Source organism: Chanos chanos, chromosome 1, assembly GCF_902362185.1.
Source record: "Chanos chanos chromosome 1, fChaCha1.1, whole genome shotgun sequence".
In the NCBI taxonomy this organism is placed as follows: domain Eukaryota; kingdom Metazoa; phylum Chordata; class Actinopteri; order Gonorynchiformes; family Chanidae; genus Chanos; species Chanos chanos.
In genome coordinates, this window is record NC_044495.1 from 7,386,574 (window position 1) to 7,394,710 (window position 8,137).

Sequence of the window (8,137 nt, forward strand, 5' to 3'; positions counted from 1 at the left end):
TCCCCCCCCAAAAAAAGCTGATGCTAAGCAGTAGGAAAAAAAAAACATGCCTGGTATCATTAAAGTGCATCTGGATCGAGAGAGATTATTTTCCCTGGCTTGGTAGCATGTAGCATCACAGCCTTGTTGAAATGTTGAGTGTTTCAGTGCTCCTTCTAACCCCTCTGCACAAAAACAGTGACTTATATTTAGACCTGTTTAGTGTCTGTCACCCACTGTAGAACTACATCAGATGTGCTCTCTGAAACAGACACGAGCAGAAACAGAGAGAGAGTGAGTTGTGGGATTTGAAAGCTGCCTTTTCTTTTCCATCCGATGATGTGATATTTATGCTTTGTTTCTAAGTGATATGTTATTATACCTGATATTTCTAATAAAATCTCCGCCTGTCATAAATGATGTGCCTTTTCTTTCTTTCTCTCTCTCTCTGCTTTCTGAATAGCTTTAATGAATTCACGCTGCTGTAGGTTGAGGGGGAAAAAAAAAAAAAACTAACACCCACATACTACGTACCACTATGTCTTTCTCTGTATCTGTCGCTCTCAAACTCTGTCTTTGTGTGTGTGTGTGTGTGTGAGAGGGAGGGAGAGAGAGAGAGAGAGGGGAACTGTTTTAATCTAAGTTTGGCAATATGTAACGTGTCGTGGTGTGGTTAAAATATTGCCTACTTCAGTACAAATGCCTCCCACAGTAAATGAGGTATGAGGTTACTATTTATAAATCAATTTTATGCAACAGTATTGTATAACAAATATTTTTTTGAAGACCAGTAAATGAGACAAAATGCACCAGGGCGAAATCTCAAGATGACGTTTTAAGGACAGGAAAATGAATTAATCCTTGAAACTGTTGGCTGTAAAAAAAAAAAAAAAAAAAACAGCACAAAACAAAACCCACAGAGGCTGTTCTCAAAGAAACCACAGGAGAGCAGCAGATTACAAAGTAATTATTACTCAGCACAGCCCTGGAATACAAATTACTCAGAGGACTTTACAAGATCTTCTTTTTCTAACAGTGCAGTGTTTTCACACTAGTTTTATACAAAGTGTGAGCATGGTTCATCTGAGTTTAAACACCAACTGTAAGAGCATGAGGTAACCACTTTGTAGAGATACACTATTAACTAATAAGGAAAGCTGTAAAGTTTGAATACATAAATGTAGATCCTAACTCCAACAACTCGGTGTTTATTTATGTGGTTAATGTGTACTTCACTAGAAGTATGTAGAGTTAACTGAGGAGTGACTAAGCTTTTTTTTTTTTTCTTTTTTTTTTTTGAGCTGGCATCAGACACACAATCAGTCACGGTCTTTATACATCCTGTGATATGTTGTTTTCCTTGTCAATGTTGAACGTTGTGAAATAACACAGGACCACACTACATGTTAAGGTGAATTTGACCATCCATTCGACCAGCAACCTGACAATCAAGTGCAGCAGTGGATGTCCTGGGGGAAATATAAAAACAGGAAAAATTCTGCCTCCCGCCTCTTCCTTACAGACTATTGCTCCTTGCTTCCTTTTCTGATTGATCTTCTGAGAGAAATTGTGTGCGTTCACCCAGAAAGCTAATTCCCTTACCTATATGTCACTTCAACAACACTCCTGAAGTGGATGTCTGATTGATTTTCTTGATTTTAGGACTACGACAGTTTTAATTTAAAGTACAAACTCCATCTTATTTTAGAATCTCTCCTCTTTTAAAGTTGCAGGGGATCAGGCAAAAAAAATGTTCCTACAGTCTGCAGACTGCATCAGAATCACTGAGGACTAAATGAGCTTCTCTAACATGCGTTGCCGTGGAGACAGCATCATCAAGACAGATAAAAGGATAGATAGCAAATGAAATACATGCAGTACATCAGCGTAAAGAGTAGGCAATGCTCTCAAAGGTGTGAGTTTAAGCTTCAGATTGGAAACGACCGAGTCTTGCGATTGTAAGAACGATAGGGGGAACACGTTTTTTCTGCCTCTGGAAGGAATGATAATATCAGGGGTAACCGTGATCCTGGTATGTTGCTTCATAAACCTTGACCGTCGCCAAAGATAAAGGGCCATTGTTATAAAAGTTATAAAAAAAAAAAAAAAAAAAAAAAAGACTAAAGCGATAGAAATCTTTGACTCACAGTCTTGTGTGAAAGAGCTTGAAAAATCGGAGACAATGGTCTGTGGCAGAAGCATCGTCCCTTAAAACAACTCACTAACTCTATCTATCTGTCTGTCTGTCGGTCCGCCCTAGCCAATTAGCGACATAGAATGTAGGACGTCAAAACTTTGAATCCATGTTTCGGGGAAATGAGGTCTACTTGGCAATAGTTCAAAGATGAAAAAAACGATTACTGTTTGTCAGAAATGGCTGAGGCAGGTGTGTGTCCCTGACTCTGATAAAATCAATTTGAGAATGAACGCTGTTATTATGGCTCTTTCACCGTCTTAATTACGGCTAATGCAGTACAAAATGTCTGGCTTGTGCATCAACAACCTGTACCGAGGCTGTTCTGAGAGGAAGACGTAGAGAGAGGGCTCTGATCAACTCAGTCCCCGTTGTAACAGAAGGATACAGCAGGGGTAACGACAGTCTAGGAGATGTCACAAAGACATATAGGCTATAAAGCACAGACATAATGCTAAACGCTATTTTAAATAACAAATTCTATAACTGTCATTAAGTTTGCTGCTGCATGAAAATGTTATTTACTGTAGGGTTACTACACGATTAAATTCCATGACCCTGAACATATAAACAAATGCAACGTGTCAAGACGGAGACCATCGTAGGGATACAAAGATGCATGTCGTACAGCTTTGCTTTGTGTGTTGTAAAGACTCATTTGCAATAAAGCTAGTTCCTAGGTCAAGATGATGTGGGTAGTACGGATTTGTAAGTGAGGTATGGGCTTACGTAGGCTTATTTTTACGCAAAAACTGAAAAAAAGGTCAAATGCTCTTAAAACTCAAAAAAGAAATATATCATTGACAAAAGAATTGGGTCCTCAGAGATTCATTCATGCTATTTCATTATATCATCATCATCATTATTTTCACATCCTGGCAGTACACAGCACTCAAACAAGCACTGGCGTCATTCATGTATTTTCTCTTCTCTGATTACGACCAGGTGGAAAATGAAAGCTAGACAAATGCCTTCCTCGTAGATGTCTGAAATAGCTGATTTCATTAATCGCGGTCACGTTGTTTGCTGGAAAGTTTACGTTTAGATAACCGAATCTATGAAAAGGTCTGTGGAGACTAGCACGAAATGCAGCTAATCAGAGAAAACTGTCTCTCATCATGCCCAGCCCGGTTCTCACAGTTTATGGGAGTGTGTGTGTGTGTGTGTGAAGAGAGGGGAAGTATGACTCTGTTTATATAATTTAGTGCTGTGTTTTTATGATCCATCTCAATAAAAGATCTATCTCAATAAACACTGTATACTTGGGGAGGGGGGGTCCTAATTAATCCGCAGAGGTTATCATGGTGGAAATAAATTACCTACACAAGACTGTCAAGAAGGAAGGAATTGTAGTCAGTCAACAGTCCTTGCACACTTGAGATGAAAGCCTGAGATAAATCTTTGCTGTATGTTAACGGTAACAGTTTACCATATTTTTACACTGACTGGCCAAAAGTTCCTATATTTTGTGTCTTTACTTTTCAGTAGTCATAATGAGAGGCCTTCTCCGATGCGCTTCTTTCATACAGGAGTTTAAAAAAAAAAAAAACAGCTACACTGACCTCTGTCATCCTTTACAGTTGAGAGTTAAACTCGGAAATTGGGTATACCACTCTTAGAAATCTACTGTAAACATTTGTTTTGAAAGTCTCGAAGACCAGTACAGTTTCCACAAGCCTGCGTGGTGATGAGGCGCAGTTAACGTTTCCATGACAACTCCTCCTATCTCAGGTTATTTTCCACCGTGTAATTCCTTGAGAAGGTTTGATCCTCGGGCGACGTCGGTGAGAGAGTTTAATTTTTGATGTTATTTCTGCTGTGAGGAAAATAACCGCCTGATTACTCTCATAATTCTTCGCTTGGGGTCTGACTTTATGGCAACGTGAAAACAGCTGCGGGTCAAGAGATTCGCTAAGTAGACTGTATTTGCCTGCAAAGACATATATACATGTGTAAATATCTACACATATATCTCAGTGACAATATTCTTTGACATATTAAATACATAATGAGACAGAAAGTTCTCCCACAAAAAGAACTTTAGTTGCTAGAGGGCTGTCAGGAATTCAGCACTTAAAACATAAAAAACTAATGAGTGCTTCGCCCTTCAAAAATCTGCACATTTTTCATTAAAGGAGTTCACAGAAACACAGCTAAAAAGTCATTTTGGAGGTACCACTCTGCCTTAAAGATAAGTGAATCTTAGTGTCTAGCTTTTTCCCCCTCTCAGAGTTGCCACACTGGGAAGGCCTGTGTGTGTATAAATTGTTTGTCCTTTTACAGAATGCCAATTTGACCCTAACATGAGAATGTCGTGGACGTTCTTCCAGCAGGTTCTAAAAACTGCATTGGATTGAATTGTACTGTACAGGAGTACAAATCAAACTACAACAATAACAGGTCAATAGTTTGTAGATTAAAACAAATTCAATAGTCTGTAGATTAAAACAAACTCATATTTGGTGCTCTCCCTTGGCCCGAAATTGCTATTGTTGAAATGACTGACCGCTTGAAAGTCACCTTTTTAATAAGTATGGGGAGGACATTATGTTGGCTCCAGTCTTATTTACTTATTAAAAACGACTCCAACAAGGCCCTGGATCGGATTCCAGTTCTTTTTGAGTTCACAGTTTTCAAAATTACACAGCCTCTTAATCTAGCGCACACTTAAGCATTTTTAAATTAGACAGAGTTTTAATTCAGCAAAGAGTGCCAATTACTGAGGCTTGCTTCATTTGTCCCCCAGACACAGCCTTGCCATGGAAAACCCAAAGAGAGAGCTACACACATCTATCTACACAAGGCAGAAATATGACATCAATTAAGTTAAAGAACAAAACTTTATACTTTGGACGACTTTTTTCATTCATTTGGATGTCGCTGTCGTTGATCACTAGACCATCCACAACAGAACAATGACCGAAAGTTGGCATTAGTCATATTTCATCTCTTAATATGTTTTGAAAATGTCTTACTTAAGTGGGAGCAAGGACTTCCCGTGGTTGTCAAAAGTACACCTTTTTTTTTTTTTCTTCGATCAATGGATCATTGATTGCAAATAAAACGAGACGTGTTTTTTCAATCATAAGGCTATGGCAGTGGCATGAAAGCTAAAACCGATTTGTTTATAATTACCTTGTCTAAATGTGATATTTCATAATCAGCTGTTATGATCATCTTATTCTCATTCCTTCTCAGATCAATATTTCCACAGCGCCTTGTTTATAGTGAATTACTAATAGAGACCTGCTGTGGACTGCAGGCTGAAATAGAGTCTCATTTCCCATTTGTCTGCAGCTGCACGTGAAACTGTAATCTGTTTTGCCTGGCTGGAACAGTCAATCTTTTTGGTACACGGAGCGTGCCCTAGGGGTGAGTGTGAATGAAGGACAGGATAGGCTGTAATGCTACACTTTCATTCACCAAAGAACGTTGACGTGTCACTCTCCTGTGTCAGTGTCCCGCATAACAGATCACGTTCCACTCTGGCTTCAGACCCGCTCCTCTCCTCTCCTCTCGGCTCTCCTTTTCTCTTATTTTCTCCTCTCCTCTCCTCACATCTCTTTTCTGCTCCCTCTGTCTCATTGGCTCTCTGCAGAACCACCTGTCATTGTGACTCTAGCTGATGGGACTCTGTGCTGTCAGTGTGCAGGAAGAGAGGATTAATCAAGATCTACTTCCTCTGGCTTTCTGACTTTCAGATGGATCCAATGTCACTCACCCTTTAAAGGTCAAAACCAACCCGGATATGCACTGATTTGTTCTTGGTGTTACCCTGGACGTTTAATCGTAAAGATGTTCAATCCTAATCGTTTTAATTTTGTTTGAGTAATAGCGTTGTGTCCTTAAGGTTAAGGTCAATGAATTCAGTATCCTGAATCCCACGTTACTCCAGACTTACAGAAACAGCATGCTGGCTCATAGCTTTTGAAATCATAGATTGTCAGACAGTCATTAGTAATAAGCATTACCTAACTCAGAATGAAATGAGGAATCAGTAAGTTATAAGTTATAAGAGCATAAGTAAGTGTGTAAGTGAGTAAGTAGGTAAATGAGTAAAGAAAAACTGACAAACATACAAACAAACAAGTGAGTGAGTGAGTCAATGAATAAATAAATAGACTCTTGGTTTGCATTCTGCCTGTCTTGGAAGTGGCTTTAGATAAAAGCGTCTGTTAAATGAATCAATGTAAATGTAAGTGTAAACATAAATAAACGACTACAGCTAATTTATGCTGATTCTGAATTATACTGCCCCACCTTACACCCAGTGAGCACTGGGATAGACTCCAGCACCCCCAGCAACCCTAATTAGGATAAGCAGCTTAGAGAAGGAATGCATGAATGAATTGAACTGGAGTAGTATTGACCGCTGTACTCAAACACTATATCATGAAACAGGCAAGCTGTACTCAGTGTAGTGGTGTGCAGTTCGCGAATGAGTCGTTCTTTTTGAATGACTCCTTTTAGTGAGTGGTTCATATCGGTTCACCAGCACAACTGAGTTTTTTGTTGTTTGTGTTTGTTTTTTTTAAGTTGGTTTTTTTTCTGATTCAGCTGCTCCAAGTCAACTGCATGCAATTGGTCGGAAACCTTTGGTACCACTACGCAGTGCACACAGCAGGGGGCTGATAACAGCCAACAAAGAGCAGGAAAGTGTGTGGACTAATGCACCCAAAAGATAGGTCGCAGTAACGTCTGCCTCTTAAGAAAATGATCTTACTAAAATGACCAGTAATTATTTTTAATCTTTTGTATTACAAACAAAAGAATCTGAATTTAGTAAAACCGCTGCAGTGTCTCAACTCGAAAACCCGAGTTCGAAAACCTGTGTTCGAAAGCTTGAGTTCAAACTCGGACAGCTCGAGTTCAAAAACCTGAGTTTGAAAGCTCGAGTTCAATGGTTCAGTGCAGTAGACGAATCTACCCGAAGACTCGGTCATTCTGTTTATTTAGTGGATACACCATTCCAGTGTCCCATAAGGCCTAGGTAGCAGATCTTTGGAAACAAGGAAGTAAGAGGCTAAAAGACACGCAGACTCGCTTTTGTGTGACAAAATAAAAACTTTTGTGCAGCTAATAAATGCGACATATTGGTTTATGTTACCTGATTAAAAATTTTATATGAGAGGTGGTTTTTTTTCAGCAGTTAAACAATAGCACTGTTTGTTCAAAAGAAAGAAATAAAAAGAGTTTTAAGGACATGCACTCCAGGTAAGCCGAAGAAACGAGTGAGGAATCGTACCAACAGCACAAAAGAATCAAAACTCGAAAACCCGAAAAAACCCGGCTCCGTTTCTTGAAGGGTTCGAAAGAAATCAATTCACTAAAATAACTAAAATAACTGCCCACCACTAACTCAGTGTAGTACGGACGAGTGGCCTTTTTCCTACTGTGACTTGACGATTGCAGACCTTGTCCCACAGGTATTTCACAGATTTATACAGGTTAATATGTAAACAGTTGGCTACTGTGCTCTGTGTCCTGCTCCTGTACCACCCTAGGCTTCAATAACAGTGGTATGCCTTATTAACCAGGGAAAAAAAAAAGAAAAGAAAGAAAGAAAAAGAAGCTTCCTGCTGTGACTAACCTTCCCTTGCTTTAGTGCACAGGATTAAAGCGAAGCAGATTTCAGATTTTTAGCTGTTCTGTGCTCTTTGGGTTTCAGTGAATTAATGAACTGTTGAATATTTCTGTAAATGGCAGCCAGAAATGACTGCATTCATCTCTAATGGCTTTCCCATGTTTAAATTCAACCCCTTTGCATGAAGAATAATGCAGTGAATTAGTGGCCCTTTGAAGCAATATCTTAATGGATTTCTTTTGGTTAATGACGGAGGTGATGGGGGTGCCACGTTTTGCTTTGGCTCTAGTCAAATCACTTTGACATCTTACCTTTTGAAGTTGTTTTCTTTGCTTGTTGGTTTGTTTACTTTTTCTGACGACTGATACACACCACACATC